At 41.1% G+C, this 23,749-nt stretch overlaps 1 protein-coding gene across 7 annotated transcripts in view; it reads left to right on the forward strand.

Moving 5' to 3' along the window:
* Positions 1–23,749, forward strand: part of MAMDC2 (MAM domain containing 2) — a 374,048-nt gene that overhangs the window by 174,157 nt on the left and 176,142 nt on the right. Inside the window, exon 5 of one of the 7 annotated variants that reach the window (XM_057305609.1) lies at positions 22,575–22,635. The exons of the other annotated variants lie outside the window; for them this stretch is intronic. The gene's annotated coding sequence lies outside the window, so the exon portion shown is untranslated. The remainder of the gene's footprint in view (positions 1–22,574; positions 22,636–23,749) is intronic. 7 annotated transcript variants of the gene reach the window in all.

The following is a 23,749-nucleotide window of genomic DNA, read 5'->3' on the forward strand; positions in this document are numbered from 1 at the left end:
TTTTGATGTAAAGTTCGATGATTCATTAGTTGCGTATAACACCCAGTGCACCATGCAATACGTGCCCTCCTTACTACCCACCACCAACCTATCCCATTCCCCCATCCCCCTCCCCTCTGAAGCCCTCAGTTTGTTTCTCAGAGTCCATAGTCTCTCATGCTTCATTCCCCCTTCTGATTACCCCCCTTTCTTTATCCCTTTCTTCCCCTACCGATCTTCCTAGTTCTTATGTTCCATAGATGAGAGAAATCATATGATAGTTGTCTTTCTCTGCTTGACTTATTTCACTTAGCATTATCTCTTCCAGTGCCGTCCATGTTGCAGCAAATGTTAAGAACTCGTTCTTTCTGATAGCTGAGTAATATTCCATTGTATATATGGACCACAACTTCTTAATCCAGTCATCTGTTGAAGGGCATCTTGGTTCCTTCCACGATTTGGCTATTGTGGACAATGCTGCTATGAACATTGAGGTGCATATGGCCCTTCTCTTCACTACGTCTGTATCTTTGGGGTAAATACCCAGTATTGCAATGGCTGGATCATAGGGTAGCTCAATTTTTAACTTTTTAAGGGACCTCCACACTGTTTTCCAGAGCGGCTGTACCAACCTGCATTCCCACCAACAATGTAGGGGGGATCCCCTTTCTCCACAACCTCTCCAGCAATTGTTGTTTCTTGCCTTGTCAATTTTTGCCATTCTAACTTCCTTGTCCATTTCTTGGATGTTGGGAAGCTCCCACAGAAAGTAGGAGGGTGAGCTAGCTCCCTCCCTGCTGGGCCAGGGATTCGCACGTCTGTGTTTCCCTTGGAAGGCCACACTCCTGCTGTGTAGACCTTTCCTACAGCTACAGCTGTACCAGCTCTAGCCAAGTTCTCCTTCTTATGGTAACTGTCCTCTCTCCTTGTCCCTTCAGATTTTGGAGTGACAAAGCGTTCCCTGCTTTAACCCTTCCCAGAGTGTTTCTGCATGCCTGGCTGATTTCTCTGAACCCTGAACTGATCTTTGTAAATAGTCCCCATTAAACCCTCCTTAATTACCCTGTTTGAATCTGTTACCTATTTGCTACTGGGGCCCTCCCTGATACAGCTGAGTATTATTGTCCTTATTTTATAGATGAGAAAATGGTGGCCCAACAAAGAGCATGTTGAACCCAGTTTGTCCATCTATAAAGCTCAGGCTCTCTCTACTAGTGTAGTCTGCCCAGCCATCTCCATATTTAAGACAGCCCATTGCCTTCTGCTGAAGTATCACACTCTGGTCTTTCAGGCATTAACTCTTATTTGGGGGTGTGGTTTTGGAAGAATAACCCTTTTTTCTTCATACCGTCCTATGGATCCCATTCTGTTCCACCCACCAAAAGCGATGTGGGACCTCATTTTCAATTTTTGAAGAACCTTTCTTTCTTTGGGTTGGAAAGAATTGCTCTGAATCCCCTCTTTTCACTCAGGAATACCTCCTGAGATTTTGATATTTGCAATCCTACTAAGCCGAACTTATAAACTTAATTATTTGAAAACAACCTTAATAAAATCTGACTCAAGGCAAGTCCTGAAATACAAGATCAGAGAGGAACCTAATTACCTATTTCTTTCCCTACTCTAGATGCTAAAAAAGCACACTGGAGCTAGAAATTCAGGTTCTTTTTTTTTTTTTTTTTTAAGATTTTATTTATTTATTCGACAGAGACAGAGACAGCCAGCGAGAGAGGGAACACAAGCAGGGGGAGTGGGAGAGGAAGAAGCAGGCTCATAGCAGAGGAGCCCGATGTGGGGCTCGATCCCATAACGCCAGGATCACGCCCTGAGCCGAAGGCAGACGCTTAACCGCTGTGCCACCCAGGCGCCCCAGAAATTCAGGTTCTTAATCTCATTTCGAGTAACATAGACCTTCTTAAAATTTGAAAAAGTTACGAACTCTTTCTTCAGAAAAATGTGAATTTTTTCTCTTTCTTTCTCTTATACACACACACACACACACACACACACACATATATATGCACACAAAATATTACTATTATTTCGGGGGTTCATTGTCATCTTGAAGCCCACTCACAGGCCCCCAGATTAAATCTTTCTCTTCTAGGCTAATCCTTTAGGTTTATAGGTAAGAAAGCTGATACCCAGGCAGGTAAAAGGACTGACCCAAGGTCACACAGCTTATACTGATATATCAATCAGGTTGGGCTAAGTTATACTGCAGTAACAACAAAATTTCATGGCTTAAGACAACATATTTATTCTCATTCATGCTGTTTCCACTATAGATTAGCTAGGTACTCTATTCCATGTCATTTTTACTTAGGGATGCAGGGTGATAGAAAATGCCTTCTAGAATATCATCTGTCTTCATGACAGAAGAAGAGAGGGCATTGAATATCATGCATGATTCTAATGCTTTTGCCTGAAAAGATTTAATTTACCATTAAATTAAATTTAGTTTACCATTAAGATTTAATTTACCATCACTGCTGGTCATATTTCATTGGGCAAAGTAAGTCATATAACCATGCCTAACCTCAAAGGTGACAGAGAAACACTTGGCGGACAGCACAAGTGACCAAAAGAGCTGGAAAAGCCAGAAGTAGGACCAAGGCAGTTTTATTTTTGTCTAGTGCTATCTATGCTTCGGAGGCTACCATATCATAATCTAATTCATCTGGATATATCCCATAGATTTGTCATCAGCTTAGGAGAGCCGTATTTCTGATATAAAATCGAAACTAAGTCAGAGGCTTCTGCTTGTCTTATTTGTAAATGCTGATTTTCTGGCACAGTTCATTTAAGATGCTATCACAACAAAGGAGGCCTGTTTCATACTGGATTTTTTACAACTCTTATTTTCAAATTAAAATCTTTCTTTCTACTATGTTAATTGCGCTTATATTTCTAATACTCCCTCATTTTTGCTGGCCCTCCACACTTTGGGACCTATGGTGTTACCCATGCAAACACAGAGGAGTTTCTGGATCTGTCTTACGTTAGCAATTGGCAATAGTTGTAGCTCTATTTTTACCTTCAGTTGTTCAGTCATTCCACAATATACTGAACACTTGCTTTGTCCCGAGAGTTGTAATGAGGATGAAATTAGAAAATTCACAGGTGCAGAGTAGTTGCTCAAAACATGTTGGCTGGTTGTGTGTGTGTGTATTTATTGTTATATTTTAAAATAGATATGGGATAATGATTAGGAGCACACACTCTAAGATTTAGGCAATTTTGTTAACCTCTCTGTGTCTCGGTTTTCTTATCTATTAAACAGGAATAATAATATTACCAAACTCTCGGGCTATAATGATGATTAATTATAATAATACATATAAAGCATCTAACCAAGACCTGGCTCTGAGAAAGTTCTTGATGAAAGTAGCTATTATTATTGTTATCAGCATGATTACTGGGTAATCTGATTACTACTTGCCAAGAGGGCAGTGTGGCAAGAAGGGAAGCGTGCAGGCTGTGGAATTAAGTAGACATGGGTTCTAATCTCCGCTCTGTGGGGATTTGAATTTAGGCAAGTTACTGTTCAAAGCTTCATTCTCGTCTTTCAGTGATACATACTGGCCTTACTCACTTTGCAGGGTGTTTGGGAGCACCCCATAGCATCCCACATGACAACAGTATACTACAACTTGGAGACACTGAATGATTACGAGTTCTTCCGGAGGTCCTGTGGCATACAAAGACGAACAAAGGAAACAAGTCCTCTCTTGCCTTCCGGGGGTTTATAATCTCATTGCAGAGATAAGGTGTGCCCACGAATAACTACAGATACTCTAAAATGATGAGTGCCTGAAAGAGCTGCAGCTAATGGGCTGTAGAAGTTTGCATTAGGTGAATTACTGCAAGAGGGTCATTTGAGCTGGATTGTTGGCTTTGGCTGAGAAAATGTGCTTTTTACTCAAGAGATATTTTAATTTATAAACACCACTTGTTTTCCTTTCTCTGTCTCTCTTCACCACCTCTTCGCACCCACACCCCAGAATACCCTACTACATACCACTGATCATTTTGTATGGAGAGGAGGAATTCATTACCCTCGCTGCCAGCCCGGTGTGCTGATGTGCTCTGTTTTCTGGCTGTGATATTTACAGCAGCTCAGTTAAGATCTAATTTTCTATTATTCCCTGAACTTTGCAGCCCTCATTTTTCAGCTCCTGTCTGAGATGCATTGCTCCAGCACCCTGGAACCACTGCTGGAAAGACTTATTTAACATTCAGAATCGATGAACAAACAGGAGAAACATTTTACCAGAAACAGGCCACAAAGTGATGTGGGGTTTAGCTTTGATTCTTAGCAATAGTTTTTTACTCTTCCTTTCACCTCCTGTGGTCAACTGCATTTCTCTGCCTAATTATCAAATAAGATGCCTTGGAGGGACCTGAACTTCAGTGTTCTCTCCTGGAAATGTTATGGTCCTGGGTCTCTCTGGGTGTTATTATTATTTCCTTTTAATCTTGGCCTCTGGACTTGCTTGATGTTGTAGGAACCCTGTTTTTCTCTTTCCTCTCACTAGTCTCTTGATAGACTTGCCCTATGACACAAAAACTTGTTTAAAGAGATCTCGAGGCTAGTAGACCCTTACTCTGCCTCATTATCGGTGGATTCATTTGGTTGGTGAGACAGGCTTTTGATTAACGTGTGTTTCCACTCCCAAGCTCACTGCTCCCTGACAACCCCTTTCCCTTGAGCCTGTGAGAGCATTCATCAAGGATGAGGGTGGTTGAACACTCTCTCAGCCCACTGCTTTCCACTCTGCAGCCCATCTGCTAAGGTGTTAACAGGTTTATGGCCATTCTGGAGCTATGAAATTTTGGTAACTGCCTGCCCTTAAATAGTATATATTCACATCATTGCACTGGGAGTAGCCGTTTTATACAATTTGACTATGCCATCCCAGCCATACTTCATCAGTGAGATGGGAACTTAACAAAAACACTCTTCCCTGGAATTTTGGATTTGGGACTAAGAGCTAGTTAGGCTAGTCTCTTTATAGAGGCTGGAACCACAGATGTAGAAGTGAGGGGGACTGGGTGTCATTTTCCTAGCAGGTGGAACCAATGACAATGAGAAAAAAATGGAGCATGCCGAGAAGAGAGTGTGAAGACACAGAGATGGGTCCTCAGGGCCACTTAGAGCTCTGGTCCCACTTGTTCCTATGACCCAATAGTGCCTATCTTCATGTGATGTCAATTCTTCATTGGGTACCATGCACACCCTCAAACGTTTCCCATAAATCTCTTCAACGCCTTTGACTGGCAAGAGTTGGTTTCTGTCACAGGTAATCAGAGAATCTTAATTGGCACAATGATTTTCTTTAGCTAATTGCTGGTTTTATGTTTCTGGTGATAGCTACCAAGAGAAAGGTTAGATTATTACTTAGTATCTTTCTGATCATAAAGGAATATGTTAAAACTTCAGTACACTCAAAATAGAATCATCAAATATACCCAAACGAATTAAAAGCGAGGTCTTGGAAAGATAGTTGTGCACCCATGTTCACAGCCACATTATTCACAGCGGCCAACAAGGTGGAAGCAACTCAAGTGACCATTCATGAAGGGCACACAGAATGTGGGGTATAATGTGTGTGTGTGTGTGTGTGTTTGTGTGTATATATATATATATATATATATATATATATATATATACACACAGTGGAATATTATTCCGCCTTAAAAAGGAAAGAAATTCTGTCACATGCTACAATATGGACGAAACTTAAAAGATCTTATACTAACCAAAATAAGGAAAGCACAAAAAGATGAATACTGTATAATTCCACTTATGCAAGGTACCTAGAGTAGTCAGATTCAGAGACAGAAGGTAGAATGGTGGTTGCCAGTGGCTGAGGTGAGGAAGGAATGGGGAGTTATTGTTTAATGGGTGTACAGTTTGTGAAAGTTTGTAAAAGATGAAAGGAAGTTCTAGAGATTGGTTGCCCAATACTGTGAATGGACTCAACACTACCGAACTATATGGTTAAAAATGGTTGAGAAGGTAAATTTTATGCTGTGTGTATTTTATCATGAGATGTGCGTTTCTGGAGAAGCTCATCCATAGACAGTTATCTCTTGGTGTGTCTGGAAAGATCAGCCCAGGTGAGAAAGTGAGAGAGAGCATTCTAGGCAGAGAAGCAGCTTGCACAAAGGTCCAGAGGCATGAATGGGCTGGATGTGTTTGGAAACCCTGAGAAGCACTTTTGTGTTGAAGCCTGGGCAGCAGTTGGGGGCAGATAACAGAAAAGCATGGAAGGAGATGGGGCTGAATAAGGAGGTCAAGAATGGGCCGTGGCTGCCAGTGGATTGTTTGGGAGGCAGGCAGTGTTTCTGAGAGTTCTGTGGACTGGCCGCCTATCAAGAGGCTACTCGACAAATAATCTGGGAGATATTACACACTAGATCCACTTTAATGTTGCCTTTAACTTTGTCTGGAAAAAGGCTCATTACGCTCATGTCTTGTGGCTGTTGAACAGAAGATTCGATGGGCCAATTCGGACTATGTCCCTAAATCTTTCCTTTCATTGCCCTCTCAGCCCCCACACCCAGCCACGGGACATCCCAATCTCAGGACTTAGCTTTTCATCATTAACCGACTCATGCTTCATTTTTATGTGTGTTTAATTTATTCATTCCACAAGAATTCACTGAGCATCTAACCTGTCCCTGAGGCACCACTGCGAGTGATCTGGGAGTAGGAAGTGAGAGGTGAGAATGCAGGGGGACAGAGGCTCTGGAGGACAGATCCTGGAATCAGATGGGTGTGAGGGAAAAGTTTATTTCTGCCTTGTGCTTGTCATCTTCCCTTTCTGAGTCTCTTATAGTTAATTCATCTATAAAATAAAAATAATCATAATATGTCTGTTATGGGCAGAATTATATTTCCCCCAAATTCATATGTGATGTCCCAACCCCCAATACCTCATATTTGGAGATAAGATCTTTAAAAAGTATTAAGTAATTAAGTTAAAATTAGGCCATTAGAGTGGGACCTTAGTCCTATGTGATTGGTGTCATAGAGACAGCAGGAGTGTATGTGCACAGAGAGACGACCATGTGAAGAAAAGCAGCAAGAGAGTGCCTCTCTGTGAGCCAAAGAGAATGGCCCCATTATGGCAGCCCTAGCAAACTAACACACCTACTTTATGTGGTTATGAAGAATATTAACTCATGTGATGCACATATACATTTTACTTAGTATAGTCCCTGATGCACATAAAATGATTAATACAATAGAATTATTTTTGCTCTTGTTATTATAGAGATAAACTAGACAGAAATGCCATATGAAAGCTGTACTGTGTTGAGAGGGAGAAATGTGGTGTTTCTTTTTTTTTTTTTTTTTTTAAAGATTTTATTTATTTATTCGACAGAGATAGAGACAGCCAGCGAGAGAGGGAACACAAGCAGGGGGAGTGGGAGAGGAAGAAGCAGGCTCATAGCAGAGGAGCCTGATGCGGGGCTCGATCCCGGATCGCCGGGATCACGCCCTGAGCCGAAGGCAGACGCCCAACCGCTGTGCCACCCAGGCGCCCCGAAATGTGGTGTTTCTATCATGCATGTTTCTATAACGTATTGAAATATCTATAAAACAAGATGGAAAATGCTAAGTGCCAAAAGAGGTAAAGAATATTCTATGGTAGTCAGAGGAGGAAGAACTGGGAGGAGGAAGCAGGGGGAGGCTGAGATGAATTTGATAGAGGCGTAGCATTTGATCTGGGGTGGATAGGATTAGTACATGCGGATGGCATGCAGGATGTTAATTGTGTATGTTTAATTGTATATATTATATATTAATATGCTGCATGAATAAATATGATATTCACTCACTAGTCAATAGATATTTATTGAATGCCCATATGAAGGTACTGTTCTAGATGCTAAGGAAATAGAAATGAACAGGCAAAGTCTCCAGCCTGGAGCTTAGATACCAGGGGTGATGTTCGTAATTATTAAGAATAAGAAGATCCTGAAATAGTATATGCAGTATGATTCTATTTTTAATATACATGTGAATATATACATCTATTATAAAAAGGACATCATGTGTGTATAGTTACGTATCAAGAGAAAGCGAGTGTGGAAGAGCCAATAGAAATCTGGAAAGGCAGATACCCAAGTATTTAAGGGATTATATTTTCAGCCCTGGAATTCTCTTTCCCCATTTTTGTTTATCTATATTTTCCAACTTTGGGAAGAATAAACTTTATACACCATGTTTAAAAAGTTGTGCATTATGAATGCAATTAAACCACCAAGTGCTAAAGTTAGAACTTAACAGGAATCAGAAAGAGTCTGCTTTCCTTACTCCCGTCTCCTAGACAGCTGCCGCATTTCTAACCCTGAAGGCCCTTTTCGTGGTTGCTGTTATTTTTCACAATTCCACCTGAAGGCCTCTTGATGTTCAGCTCTTTCCCCTACATCTGCTACCATCCTCCTGGTTTGTGGCCCATAAATCCCTTCATTTGGTAAAATAAAATTTTCAGCTTGAGGGAAGTGCTTTTCTCAAAGAACATTGTGTTCAAATTCTGAAGCTTTGGGCATTTAGAAGAAAGATATTCTATAAATGCAAATGATTGCCGTCTCTCCTTGCTTTGGAGTTCGTAAGTGCATAGAAGATGTTCACATCAAGCTGGCTAGAAAGTAGTCATGGATTTTACAATGACAAACAAACCCCACAGAATTTAGGGTCCTCTTGAGAGCAAGCATCTTCCGTGCATAAGAGGGTTTCTGTATAGAAGCATGGTGCCCTTCCTGGCTCTCAGAGTCACAGGAGATGGGTTTTGCCTCACCAGTCCTGAACCCAGAACCTCAGCCATTGGCTGCATTGGCAGAGCCAAATTCTAGGCTGAGATTCAGGAAAAGTTTCTCGTTCATGGCATCGCTTCTAGCAAACACAGTCTATCTTTTTTCCGCCAAGGCCCCAGTTTGCTTGGCATGACCTGGATTATCTGGCAAAAAGCTAGTTCATGGTGCTTCTCCAGCTTTCCAGAGCTGCCCGCATCTTTCAGCTAGGCTGGGTGTGGTGATTTTAATAGGCTCACAGTTGAAAGTATAATGTTTTCACATTTCCTTTCGTTTATTTACTCTGGTTTCTTACTCCAGTCTTTCCTGTCGTCTCTCCTAAATTCAAATGCTGGAAATTTTAACTACGGTTTTGCTGTGCATGTATTTATTCCGTGAATATTTTTTCATCCTCATTAGTGACTTGTGATGATGGGCCCTGCTATCATTTGAGTAAAATTAATCAATTTACCTTAGTAATTTTTTAAAAGATGAGGGTCTAACGGGGGTGATTATAATTTGAGTAATGGTATATATGGATTGTGGGCAAAAAGACTATTATTTAAATATGGAAATAACCATCCCTAGATGTGTTCATGCCGCTGAAAAAATCTCAAAGTTAAAAAAAATCTGATTTCCTCATTGAGAAAGCCATTTATGTGGTGGTTTTACTTTGTTGATTGAAATGCTCTCTATAGTTCTTAGGATAAGCACATGAAGCTGGCCTTCCCATTCGGCCTATCAGGCCCCTGACTCTTCTGAGGCCGCAAGCCTCACACCCTAACCAGGGCAGAATCTGTTTCTTCCACTTGCTCTTGGGCACTCAACTCTTTTATCTCTACATCTTCACGTGGTGTTTTTCCTTCCTAGAACATTCCAGTCGTTGCTTTCTCTGGCCTTGTGTCATGATGGAAGGTCATTGCCTTCCCACTTCTCTGGCTCCTTCATTGGTCTGTAAAACTGCTGAGAGTAGATACCATGTCTTTATGTGACTACTGTATGTACCTGGCCCAACAGCCAGCTGGCACATAGTAGGTGATCAATAAATAGTGCCTGACTGAATGGGTACATTGGAATAATAATTGGAACAAAGAATCAGGATTAAAGTGGTTTTATGAGTTCCATGCTGCCATTTACTTGGGCGCCTGAGTTATCCAATCAGTTCAGACTGGACAGTTATTATTGAGCGACCATTACATGTCTGTCGGCTGCCTCCACCTGCCTGTTTCATTGATCTTCCCCTTACCTCTCTAGCTTTCAGCTCCGTGAGGCTGAAGTACTTAATCATGGTGACAGATGAACAGAAAGAACCTGAACTTCAAAAATTTAACTCATTGCGCTTGGCCCTCTATCCGGGTGTTGTTCCTTTAAACTTTTGACATTTACCATGCTCTATTGCTATATTAGAATACAGGAAGCCTTGAATTGCCTGCATGAAAAGTACAATGGAGACAAAATAGAATTGTGGAGAGAAATTGGGGGAGGAAGCACTGGTCTAGGAATCCAGACACCTGGGTTCTCTTCTTATCTTTGTTACTAACTATCTGCGTGACACTGGGCAGGTCATTAGTCTCTCTGGGCCCAAGCTTTCTCATCTGTGCAATGAGCAGGAGTGATTGGATCATTTCTCAGGGGCTCGCAGCCTTGTAGTCTATGATCCTAAGCTTGACAGCTGAGGTCAGAGCTGCGCACTGTCCTGCTCAGTGCGTCATCTAGAGTACCTGGCGCAGCTCACCTCCAGAGGCTCTTCTGAAATTGCATTCTCAAGGTAAGAAGCGAAGAGAATAAATACGATTTCAGCTCACCCTCTTATTCACTTTTTGTACATATACCGGTAACAAAATAATAACCATGAGTCACCGGGGGAATTGAATGAAAGGAATGAATCGTAGGAATAAGCCACCTGTTCATCAGCCGTCATTAGCGGCCGTTGAATAAGCCGAGGTGAGCACTGGCTTGCTTCCGCACACACTCTTGTATTCACAGAACGGGCTGCTTCTGATCCACGCTTGCTCCATGCAAATTGTCTTTAGCTCTGCGTCTCTTGAAACTACCTTATGCGTTAAGGCAATTAGCAATCAGACTTCACATCGTATTGCTGCACAAGCAAATCTGAAATGTAAAAATGCAAATTGTAGGGAACAAATATAGATTTTAACTTGTTTGCCTATAAATTGATTTCCATGAGCAATTAAAACTTACCATTTTTGTAATGATTTTTAGAGGTGATCAACTAGATAGAATAATTATATTACCCACATGTGAACTTAGCCAAAGAATAGGCAAATTGTCATTCTGAATTTAAAAAGAGAGATAGTTTTGGCTTTAATGTAACTGAAAATAGCAGAGTAAATTAAAAAGAGCTGTAACTTTATAACCTTGAAGTTATCAAAGACTGTATATCAGTGAGTACCTTAAGACTCCCTTTAAAAATTGAAATTGAGAGAAGGGAAACAGAAAAGAAATGTAGCTAACACGAGATTTGAACTTGTGGACTCATTTGGGCTAACATAGTCGCCATGGCCAAAATGATAGAAAGTAAATAGAAAATGAGAATGTGTGTTTATCCTGTTTTCTCTCTTTATATGACTTTAAAGCTACATCAAAAAATGAGAAATTCCATTCTTCCGATCATCAGCTAACTGTGTCCATGTAGGCAAATCCCTCGAGCTCTCTGAAGAGAAATTTTGCTGCGCGCGGAATTAATATTTTATAAAAATTGTTAAGTCTTAGTAACCTTAAGAAAATACCAAATGTCCTACCAGGAATGACACTACGGATTCCAGCCAAGTGAATTCTGGAAGTAGATATTCACTCTTCAGGAGAAAAATGATGCATTTTATTCTTACACTGGATCAACTTCCTGTCTTAAGGTGGGATTTCTGTCAGGAACATGGCCTGATCATTGATGGTCACTGTGCTGTCGGCATGTACAGCTCAAACCCCACAAATCATAGATGTGAAAATTCTTGAGCCTCATAACCTGTGTGGCAAAATGCAGAATATACTCCACTCAAAGACAGATTTAGGATCAAAAGATGTATTTCTAGCAGAGCTTTTGAAGTATGAAGACCTCTTATGGAAAATGGATCTCTTTTCTTTTTTACAAATGCTGCACATGGTTTGAGAAGTTCATTAACAACAGCCTTGCTTCCCATTAACCACCAAATTGACAATAACATCCTAGAGGTTTACGACACCCTTCTCAAAAGAACTGACTATATTCAAGTAGGAAAAACCTATTGTTTGGTTCAAAAAAATTCCTAATTTGATTTGTCTCAGTGGTAACGTAAAAATAAGTGTAAGCTACTGACCGTGGAGTTGATTTCACTCATTGAAGCTCAGAGAGAAGCAGGGAGTGGGGTGAGCTCCAGTAGGAAAGTGTAAAAGGAAACTCCACTTGAGTTTCAGAACAATCACCACCACAGTAATGCACATTGAAGGAGAAAGGCCTGTTTTGACGTTGCGCTTGAACCAGGTGTTCGGGAGGGAACTCTGTAGAACTCCAGAATAAACTACAAGGGCCAGTTGACACAGGAGAAGCAGGAGAAAAAAATGAGGGGGGGGGGGAGAAGAGGATTCAGTCAGTGCGAGAGAGAAGGGTGCTGAGCTGGGCCACACAGAAGACCCGGGGGTGGAGGGCATAAGGAATTATGGGCAGGAAAGGTATGGCAAGAGGGTGCGAGGCCATAAATATGAGGTCAGAGCGGGGGAGACACAGATACTTGAGGGTGGTGATTGGTAGGGGATATCTTCGACTTCCCATCAGACACACATTCCTGGAAAGTTGTGTGGAAACCTAATTGTCATGAAGTAAAAAAACATGTTTAATAGGTAGCTATTTAAAAGAAATTTATGGGGGCACTGTGTGGCTCAGTTGGTTAAGCGTCTGACTCTTGGTTTTGACTCGGGTCATGATCTCACAGTCATGGGGTCAAGTCCGGTGTGGGATCCACACCCGGTATGGAGTCTGCTTGAGATTCTCTCTCCCTCTCCCTCTGCCCCTCATTCTGCTCATGTTCTCTCTCTCTCAAAATAAATAAAATCTTCAAAAAAAATTTTTTTAAATAAAGGGAATTTATGTCTTTAAAGGAAAGGGTACTTTTGTAATATGAATACCAATCCCCTAACTTACTTCTTTGCAAATCAAGGTTTTATGTATATTGAGTTTTCTTAGAGCAGTGGGCAACTGAATCCAGGAGCTGAGAGAGAAACACACATTATTTTAGCTGTGGGGGTGGCATTAAGAAAGGACAGAATATTCCCAGCCGAAGGAGGCTCTTGCAATTTTCTAATTCAACTCCATTCTCCAGGTGAGAAGACTGAAGATAAAATGCTCCGCTCAAGGCTAACCAAACATTAAGTGACTCATTCATGGTCCTTAGCTGGCTGACTGAGAAATGAGAACTATAACCCTGCTTTCCACTCACACCTCATTCTCTGCATTCGCTTGGACCAATGGGTTACTGTGTACAGAGAATGAAACAAAGTCACTGTGCAGCTGCATACTTTTGTCCTCTGGGGCCCTTGCCAGCTTCAAAATTCTATGATTCTGTATCATTCCTGCATCTCTTATTTTTTAAGACTGTTACCTCAAAGGATTCATTGTAAGATCAGGAGGCAGCCAAAAAAAGAGATAACTGTTACTGGCTCCCAAATGGCTAGGGAGTATAGTAATATATCTTCCAGAAGGAGATGGATAATGTTAAAAGAAGAGATTTATCTTCAGAAAGCAATAAAGCTTTAAAAAGCACCAACCCAGTTTCCCTTCACTTCTGCCAGAATATATCAAATATGGCACCTTAAATTGGTCCAAGTTTCACAGATACCAGGAAACCACAAGTGTGATGTTTTCGAAGATGCCATACATCTCCAAAAACACGTCATTTTTTTCCAGCTTTCTCTTCTGTGCATGCCACTTAACTTCACTTCTTGTCATTTCTTCTCAAGAGATTCCACACGTATCTCTAGTTCCCCAGAAATGAGCCCTTAATTTGTAACTGCAGAAAGTGTGTTACATGAGAATTCAAAGAGAGAGAGGGAGAGAGGGAGAGAGAATGTAATTAATGCCATTTTTAAGCACCCACGTTTGTAGTCTCTGCAAAGCACCATGGAGATGAGATGATCCACAGAGGGTCATAAGGGCTCCCATTTTAATCCTAGGATTTGAAAATTATCTTATTTCTAAGTAGCAGCCTTCCATCACCTCTTCCATTTTAATCTCTTTTCCCCTTATCTAGCACACACATTTCTCGCTAAAAATGCTTTCAATCATTACACATTCATATGAAGTCTTCCATGTAGCAACATGTTGAGCTGGGTTGCACACACACACACACAAAGGTGAAAAAGAGAGATGCTAAACCAAACTGGCCTTTAAGGAGAAATCATGTTCTACGATGGCAACATTATCTAAATTTTACATTGTATGTGAAATATCAAATAAAACATTTTCTTAATAGCCATCCAGTGCTCCAATAAAGACAGAACCATGGGATCAAAGAATGCTAACGCTCAAAGAGATGCTAGGATTTCTGGAGAACTTTCCTCATTTCATGGATGAGGAAACTGAAGCCCAACACAGTCGAGTGAGAAGGAGGGCTGGCCAGGTGTTGCCTCAGCCCCCGGCATATCAACAACACTAACACATCACTAGGATAAATGAGAAATCAGAGCTAGACAATCCAGGTTTCATATATTTTTTATTTTTTATGCACAGACATAAAAATAATATTTTTATTTGTGCACAGACAACTGAAAGTTGACAGTCCAAATAAAATACTTTGAACTTAATAATCCGTGGCATTTTCTATTTTATAGTTTTTAGAGTACAGGTCTTTGACCTCCTTGGTTAGGTTTATTCCTAGGTATTTTATTATTTTTTGGGTACATTGTAAATGGAATTGTTTTCTTAATTTTACTTTCTGCTACTTCATTATTTTCTTTAAAGATTTTATTTATTTGTTTGTGAGAGCAAGAGCCAGAGAGCATGAGTGGGGTGAAGGGCAGAGGGAGAGTGAGAAGCAGACTCCCTGCTGAGCAGGGAGCCTGATACAGGGGGCTCGATCCTGGGACTCCAGGATCATGACCTAAGTCACCCAGGCACCCCTCTGCTACTTCATTATAAGTATATAGAGATAGAAGGGATTTCTATATATTGATTTTGTGTCCTGTGACCTCACTGAATTCACTTATCAGTTCTAGCAGTTTTGTGGTGGAGTCAGTCTTTAGGGTTTTCTACATATAGTATCATGTCATCTGCAAATAGTGAAAGTTTTACTCTTTCCTTTCCCATTTGGTTGTCTTTTATTTCTTTTTCTTTTCTGATTGCTATGGGTAGGACTTCCAGCAATATGTTGAATGAAAGAGGTGAGAGTGGACATCTCGTCTTGTTCCTGATCTCTGGGGAAAAGCTCTCAGTTTTTCACCATTGAGAATGATGTTAGCTGTTGGTTTTTCACATATGGCCGTTATTGTGTTGAGGTATGTTCCCTCTAAACCTACTTTGCTGAGAGTTTTTATCATGAATGGCTGTTGTACTTTGTCACATGCTTTTTATGCATCTAGTGAAATGAGCATATGGTTTTTATCCTTTCTCTTGTTGATATGATGTATCACATTGATTGACTTGTGAAACTGAACCATACTTGTGTCCCAGGAATAAATCCCACTTAATTGTGGTGAATGATTTTTTAAATACATTGTTGGATTCAGTTTGTTAGCATTTTGATGAGGGTTTTTGCATCTGTGTTCATCAGAGATATTGTCCTGTCCTCTTTTTTGCAGTGTCTTTCTCTGGTTTTGGTATCAGGGTGGTGCTGTCTTTGGCTCACTTTTTTTTTTTTTTTCACAGTTAGAAATGATTTATTAAATCTTAATGGAAGTCTGTTGTGAATAGTAATGCTTTGCAAAACAGAATTGCCTTTAGTTAAATATGCCTTGGGTATATCTAAGTACTTCTTTTTTTTTTAATGATTTTTTATTATATTATGTTAGTCACCATACAGTACATCCCCGGTTTCCGATGTAAGGCTCGATGATTCATTAGTTGTGTATAACACCCAGTGCACCATGCAATACGTGCCCTCCTTACTACCCGTCACCAGCCCATCCCATTCCCCCACCCCCCTCCCCCCCTGAGGCCCTCAGTTTGTTTCTCATAGTCCATAGTCTCTCATGTTTCATTCCCCCTTCTGATTACCCCCCTTTCTTTATCCCTTTCTTCCCCTACCGATCATCCTAGTTCTTATGATTTTGGCTCACTTTTTAATCATGTTGTTTGTATTCTTATTGTTGAGTTTTAAGAGTTCTTTGTATATTTTGGTTAACGGTGCTATATCAAGTGTATTTTTTGCATATATTTTCTCCCAGTCTGTGGCTTATCTTTTCATTCTCTTAGTCTTCAAATATTTTTATATCTCCCTATCCTTCTGGAAATACAATTACATGCCTATTAGAGTACTTGATTGTTTCCACAAATTACAGAAGCTTTATTCATTGTTTCAATCTTTTTTGTCTTTAGACTTCTGTTTAGATAGTTTCAATTGCTTTATCTTCAAGCTCACTGATTTTTCTTCTGCAGTATTCACTATGCTATTAATCCCATGCAGTTAATTTTTCTTCCCACACATTGAATATTTTCACCTAAAGATTTCCATTGACATTTTTTTTTGTATTTTCAATTTCTCTTCTCATTATGTATCCCTTAATATACTTGAACATATTTACAATAGCTATTTTAATGTACTTTTCTGGTAATTCCATTAATTCTGTCATTTTGGGGTCCATTTCTATAGACTGATTTTCCTCTAAGTTGTGGGTCATATTTTGCTGCTGCTTTTCATGCCTAGCAATTTTTTATTGCGTGCTGGGTATTGTGAATACTGGATTGTGGTTTTTTTTTCCCCCTCTCTGAAGGGTGTTAGACTTTGTTTTGGTAGGTAATAATATTTGCTTATCAGCTTTATTTTTTGAAGGCTATTTAAAAGCTCTGTATGGCAGATTTGGAATAAATTTAATCTCAGGGTGGTTTATCTTATTGTCAAGGTGTGACCCTTCTGGAGTTTCTACTGAGTGCCCTGAGTATTCTCCACTTCAACTGGACAGAACTTCAACATCCCCCAGTCCTGTGTGAGCTCTGAGAATTGTTTACAGTTCCCAATAATTCCTCACCTCTCTTAGAGAAATTTCACCCTGTGCACTCATGACTTAGTATTAGCAATAGATGCAAGAGGAACCCTGCGCAAATTTCTGGAGCTCTTTCTCTACTACATAGATTCCAACTGCCTTTGCTTCCCTGAACTTCAATCTCTGTGTCTTCAACTCAGTGAATCTATTGTAGTTTCTTGGGATCCACCTCCCTCCCTGCACTGCTTTCCAGATAGTGACTCTAGACAGAAAGCCAGGGCAGTCCTAGGACTCACCTCCTTTGTTTCCTTTTCCTCAAAAATCACAGCCCTGTGCTGCCTGTTGTCCAGTATCTAGGGAAAAAAAACCCAGTCATTTGGCATATTTTGTTAAGTTTACAAGTTATGGTAGCAGTATAAATCTGGTTCCAATTTCTTCATCATGGTTGGAAGCAGCATTTCCAATATCAATTATTTTGAAATTATGTAATCTTTCTCCAGCTGTGGTTGAGAGCTTATTCTAGCTCAACCCCTTTGGTAACTGATAAGAGACTAGGCCAGGGGGAGTCTCTGCCCTGAACCCCACACTTGAAAGGAACACCCACACACATGCGCACGCGCACACACACACACACACACACACACACACACACACACACACACAAATGAATTTCTTCAGGAGCACATGGGCAGCAATGCCTCTGTCAGTTGAGATCTGATGTTCAGCACTGATACAGCAGGATCTATAACCAAAACATTCTCCCGACTTACACCGTGTTCTTGAATCAAAATGTTACAAAATGCTACTACATTTGAGTGCCATGAATATTGGTAGCATGTGTCACTGAGGAGTTCAGAGGCGGACACTGCTTTATTTAGGGTGCTGAGAGAATTAAAACAGCAGAAACATTTAGTGAAAGAAAAGAAAAATTAACTTGTCGGATGCTTCCTCTCAGACAGCCCGAATACAATAAATTCTTAGTTATCATTTGCCAATAGTGCCAAATGTTCGTTTTCTTGCTTTTCTTTGTGTTGTGCCAGAGATAGTCACAAATTACTGTAGCATTTGCAACAGTTGCACATGGCAGCTGAAGAATGATTGGAAATAGTAAAAAAAATGACTATTTCTGTTAAATTTATATGTATGTAGATGTAAGCATCACATGTGTGAAGTGTGATACTGATTCTTTACCACCAACTTGACTGATACTGAATCCTAGACTTGAATACATTAAACTTTGTTAAAATATTTATTAAGGTTTAGAGTTTTCAAAAGAGATTTTATAATTTCAGCATTATTTTAAATCTTTTAATTTCTCACTTTGCTATTCATTAGTTATAATTTATATTTTGCCTTATAATCTTAATAGATCATTTTGAACATGTGAGAAGAAATGAACTCTCAAAAGCACGAACAAATTTATTTTTTAAAGCTGTAATGTAGGGGCGCCTGGGTGGCGCAGTCGTTAAGCGTCTGCCTTCGGCTCAGGGCGTGATCCCGGCGTTATGGGATCAAGCCCCACATCAGGCTCCTCCGCTATGAGGCTGCTGCTTCTTCTCCCACTCCCCCTGCTTGTGTTCCCTCTCTCGCTGGCTGTCTCTCTCTCTGTCAAATAAATAAATAAAATCTTTAAAAAAAAATAAAGCTGTAACGTAAATTTTTGATAAAAAATATATCCAAGATTTGTATACTTTGAATAAATTATATTTTCATATTTTATACCATAGAGAATAAGTACAGGTTGAAATCATGATAAATGTAGAAAATACTACAAATGGAGTTCAGTTAAATAGCTGAAGAGGAAAGAATAAACATTTTCAGTATGAAAGTATGGATTTGTCAAGTCAGGAGGGTAGAATGTATTCTATTTCACAGTTAGTACATCATGAATGGTAACTTTTAAATAGTTGCACTTATGATGTGACAGCCATTGGTTGCATTGCTGCTCTGGACCATGTGAACATTCGGGGTGAGCCTCGATGAGAGGGATGGAGACAAAATCTCTTTCCCTGGTTGCGAGAGGGTCTTTTTGTATGACTTTGTATGACTCTTTGTTTGCCACTGGGCAACGTGAGGCGGGAGGGAGTAGAGGAAGACTGACTTGAGAATGCTTGTCCTCAGAATTGCTAATTTGGGCCCCAGTCTGGGGTTTGCTTTCACTAGCCAGTGGTTGTGTGGTGGAGGCTGAGGGTCAGCAGGTGGGGCTTGGAGGCAGGATTCCAGCCAGCAGAGAACTTCAGTGCAAACAGGGCCACTGAGGCAGACATCGGTTCATGTAGACAATGTCAGAGGCGGTGGTGAAGGTGGTTGGGACAGAGGGGGAAATAGACAGGAAATGCCCACTGTATCTCCCCTCTGGGTACCCCAAAGCACACCAGCACCCCTTGGATATAGGCTCCCTCTGGCCAGTTGTGCCAACACACTTGGGATGCTTCCTACACTGCTCATGACGAGCCAGACTCCGAGCTGGTGGAAAATATCACTGACTCCTGCTCAAAGAAGGGGACAAAAACATAATAGGACATATTTTTAATCTCTCCCATGTGATTAAGAATAGTACTTGAAGTAATGTTTTATAAACAGTTTAGTCATAAGCACCTCACTAGGCATGTCTCCTGTGACAAATTTATGTTCTGTTTGTGATCGGCTCTGCTGGTTTACTTGGACTGAGTCAAGACTGATGGTGTGTGACCTTGTGCCAGTTGCTGCCCTAGCTCTAGCACTGGGAGAGCTTTGGATAGGAGGCAGTGGCCACCAGCCTTTCCTGCACCACCTCCTCTGTGAGAGGAAGCTGTACCTGAAAGAAACACTCAGTGAAACAAATCCGAGAGATTTAAAAATAACCATGTGGGGCCATTTATTTGGCTAGCAAATAGTGCATGTTTCTCGCCAGAATGATTTCTGTCCTGTACAGTGTCGGCAAAGCCCATATTGGCGATTGCTTTACCCAAGGTGGAATGTTAATGCCAGTTACAAATCAGCCAAAGATTTTTGCTCTGTTAGAGGGGAGAGACCACGCCGCGTTCATTTCTGGATTTCCAGTACCTTGCTCATGGGGGCGGGGGGGCGCGTCTTAGCCCTGACTGCACCTACAAACCCTGGGGGAGCCCTGAAAAATACTGCTGCCAGAATCCCACTCCAGACCAATTAAATCAGAATCTCTCAGAGATTGGGTGCTGGCATGTTCTCTTTGTTTAAAGCTTCCCAGGTGATTGTAATGCACAGTTAAGGCTGGTCGGCTAAGCTATCAAGCTAGACACATAGCATTTATTCAGTGAGCGTGCAATGCTCTGTCTGAACTTGGCACAAGTAGCTGGTGTAGATACTAGTATAACTGAGAACCGAAAGGATGGGGAAAGGGCTGTATCCTTCCAGTTAGCAAGCTGCAGAATGAGAATGGCTCATCCGGAGGGGCAGTCTTTAACGGTGTGTGCGCGGGAGGCCGGGGCTGGTGATTTGAGGTGGAAGCAGGGAGGCAACAGCATTTCTAAGACTGCTGCTTCTGGCCAGAAGTCCAGGGCTGTGGTAAAATCATTAGAATTTTAAAGTTGTATCACATCTGCTGCTTCTTGTGGAACAAATAACCTCTGCGTGGATTTTCCCATTTGCTCATGTGTCTGAGATAGATGCAGTACCTCGGGGAAAAATTGGCCCATTGACCCTGGCAGAGGGACAAGGTTGGCCATTCTCTGCAGGTCTGAAATACACAACCCCGACCACTCAGTTCTTTGAGCCTTACATTTGTGCCAAAATGTGAATCTGGGCCTAGGGGTTTCCTAACCCTCATATTTTTTAATTTCTCAAATCCACAGAATGATGTACGAATTTGTACACAAGACAGATGTTAAACATTGAACTAGCATTTCTGGTGAGAGAGACTTAAGGAATATACGGAGAGGCTACTTAACGGCTGTTTCTTTTTTCCTCTCTCTCTTCTTCTCTGGAAAGGGGAATCAGGATATATGCATGCACACAGGACTACTTTCGTTAGTATTTTTCTTTGCAACTAGTTCTCTATGGGCATATCCCTCATCTTGATTATTGACTGTTTAGCTGGTGTTCCAAATGTGGACTGACATATGACTATCCAGAAAGAAAGAACATCACACCTAGTGTTGCAATGTTTTTCACTGCTACTTGTATCCCCTAGTAACATGTCTTAATAGCAGAGACATGTTTGAACATTTTGGGAGCTTGCTTAATAACTTAGATAAGCTACTTTAGGTTGTCAAGAAAATAAAAGAATGAATGGAAAGACGAATAGATAAATAAATGGGTGGAGGACCAAAATAGCAACCTCTGACATCTGTGGCTGGCCCATGATTTGTTCTGTGTTGCAAAACTGGCCCATTTTGGCTTTAGCTCCATTCAGGTTTTGTCTACGTAGAAGGAGCTACATCTGCTGATTGCTGGTGAACCCAACATTGATTTCACTCAGTGGCAGATTTTGCTCTTTTCTGGTTATCGACTAGAACGTCACCTGTTTCCTGTGTCCCCGTGTCTGTAATTGATAGTGAGGGCAGAATAAAGTGAAATGTTTAGGATATATTGCAAGAACAGAATTACCTTTTTAAAAACATGCAACTTTATCTTTCATTTTGCATATAGTCTTATACAGCTAATAAACAGTGAAAAGTGTCTTTGGAAGCTTGCTGCCACTAATAAGATCAGACAAACGTTACTACATCTTGGGAATCTTATAGTTAGAAACCTGGAGTTAGCCAGTCCATTTTATAGATGAGGAAAGAGAGACCCTCAGAGACTGATTTGTCTCAGGACATGCAACAGCAGAAGACTAGGACCCAGATGGGACATAACTGGTCAAACTGGGTCAGGTAGCAACATCTGATGTGGATCCCTTGTCACAGGACAGAGTCCTTTTTTTCTACTACAGATACGGAAAATCTATTTGTCAATAGATTTGGGAGATGGGGATAGGCAGCAATAAAAAGGTGGGGAGAAAGGGAGGGTGAGTATTTGTCTAGGTAGTACTGAACTTCCTCCTAGTTATGGCTAATATCATTCTAGCAGCTTGGGCTGTTGGGATTTCCATAGACTGGGACTCAGGGGCACTTAGGAACAAATTGAGACCTGAACTGGTAGCTTATGTGAAAATGTTTGGGTTCAGGAACGAACGGTCAAGAAAGAATTCTTGAGGTGTCTTTGGTGCAAAAAGGGTAGTTTTATTAAAGCACGGGGATGGGACCTGTGGGCAGAAAGAGCTGCTCTGGGATCCTGAGGGGTGGTTGATTATATACTTTCATGTTGGGCAGGGGTTAGGGATAGCATAAATCTCTAAGGAATTTGGAAGCAAGGTTTCCAGGACCTTGAGGGGCTAGATGTACGAAAGAGGTCATTTACTACTGTCTAGGAAAACCTTAGTCATGAGACTCTTCAGATGTGTATCAGTGGGCCATGTGCTTAGAAAATGATTGCTAACGTATATCTTGGTGGGTGGAGATAAAGGAAGCTTCCAAGGGAATTTTTATATGTTAAAGGAGATTTACAGGATTTTGGAGGTCAGGCTAATGTTAAGCTAAAGCATTAACATCGAGGCAGTGAGTTCCTAGAGAAAATCACTCTGCCTGTCTCAAAGACTTGCCAGTGATCTGTTAGTTGTAAGGAAATTTAATTTTTTTCTTTGCTTTTGTTCTCCACACTAGTGGCCACATCTTACTGCCTCAGAACCAGCTTGGGGATGCCTCACTTCTGTCTCTTGACCAGGTAACCCATGGCCATGACAAACATACCCTTCCTGCTCTGGTAGTCACTTCGGCAATCCCTAGTCACATGTGGCCCCCTCCACATAGGACCTGCATTGGTTTAATTTTGCAACTGTCTCCAGGACTCAACTTCCAGCCTGGACATTTTAGGGATAAAATAAGAGTAAATATGACAAATTAAACCTTGAGTATGACAACAGTGATAGCATTCCTTAGACAAAGAATGTGCTGCGGAAGGAAAGAGTGAATTATCAGTACCGTTGGTATATTACTCAAATAGATGTCAGTGGGGTCCTTTTGCACTGTCCACATGCAGGAAAGCTCTGGGAAGTTAAGTCACTCATAAGTACTTTCAACCTAGAGATGTGCTGTGCTGAAAAGTACATTTGACTGGGAGTCTGAAGACCTGGGTTCTAGAGCTAGTTCTGCTAGTGGAGAGCTGCTTTACCTTGGCCACGTTACGTTTCCTCGTTGGGTCACCTTTGCTCATCATGAGATAGTGAGACAAGGAAACCTCTAGATTTTCTTTTGGTTCTAACATCCTAACTAGTGTTTCATGAACCTAATTATTGCTTTGACTCTCCCATCCATGGGCCACTGATGGCAGCGTGTGGAGAGGTGGCGGACAGTGAGCCGGGTGGCACCTGGGGGTTAAGCACTGATCCATTGACAACCAGTTCACCAGCTGTGGTAGCCTCTACTGTCACCTCACCAGTTGGGACATGTCACCTGTAAACTTCACTGAGCATGCTTATCATTCCTTTTTCCCCTCGAAACAGCCACTCACTTTGAAGAAACTTCCAAGTCTTTCTCCCCAGCCATAGCCTCACCAGCCTCTAGCAGGCATAGAGTGGTACACTGATTCCCCCTTTTCATGCTCAGCACCTGAGACTGAAACTCAGTCCTAAGCCACAAAAAGGGAATAGTTAAGAGCGAATAGTTGATAATTAATACCTCTTGGAGAGCTGTTAATGCAGCCTGATGAAATAAGCCATATTTTTATTTAGAGAGCCCAGGATCTGAAACACAAAGGATAACTTTTAAAATATTCTTGAACTTTAGGTTTCATTTTTGGTTCCAAAAAACATCGACCACATATAAATCTTTACCTATAG

This window comes from Ursus arctos, unplaced genomic scaffold (assembly GCF_023065955.2).
Source record: "Ursus arctos isolate Adak ecotype North America unplaced genomic scaffold, UrsArc2.0 scaffold_33, whole genome shotgun sequence".
NCBI classification, from domain to species: Eukaryota; Metazoa; Chordata; class Mammalia; order Carnivora; family Ursidae; genus Ursus; species Ursus arctos.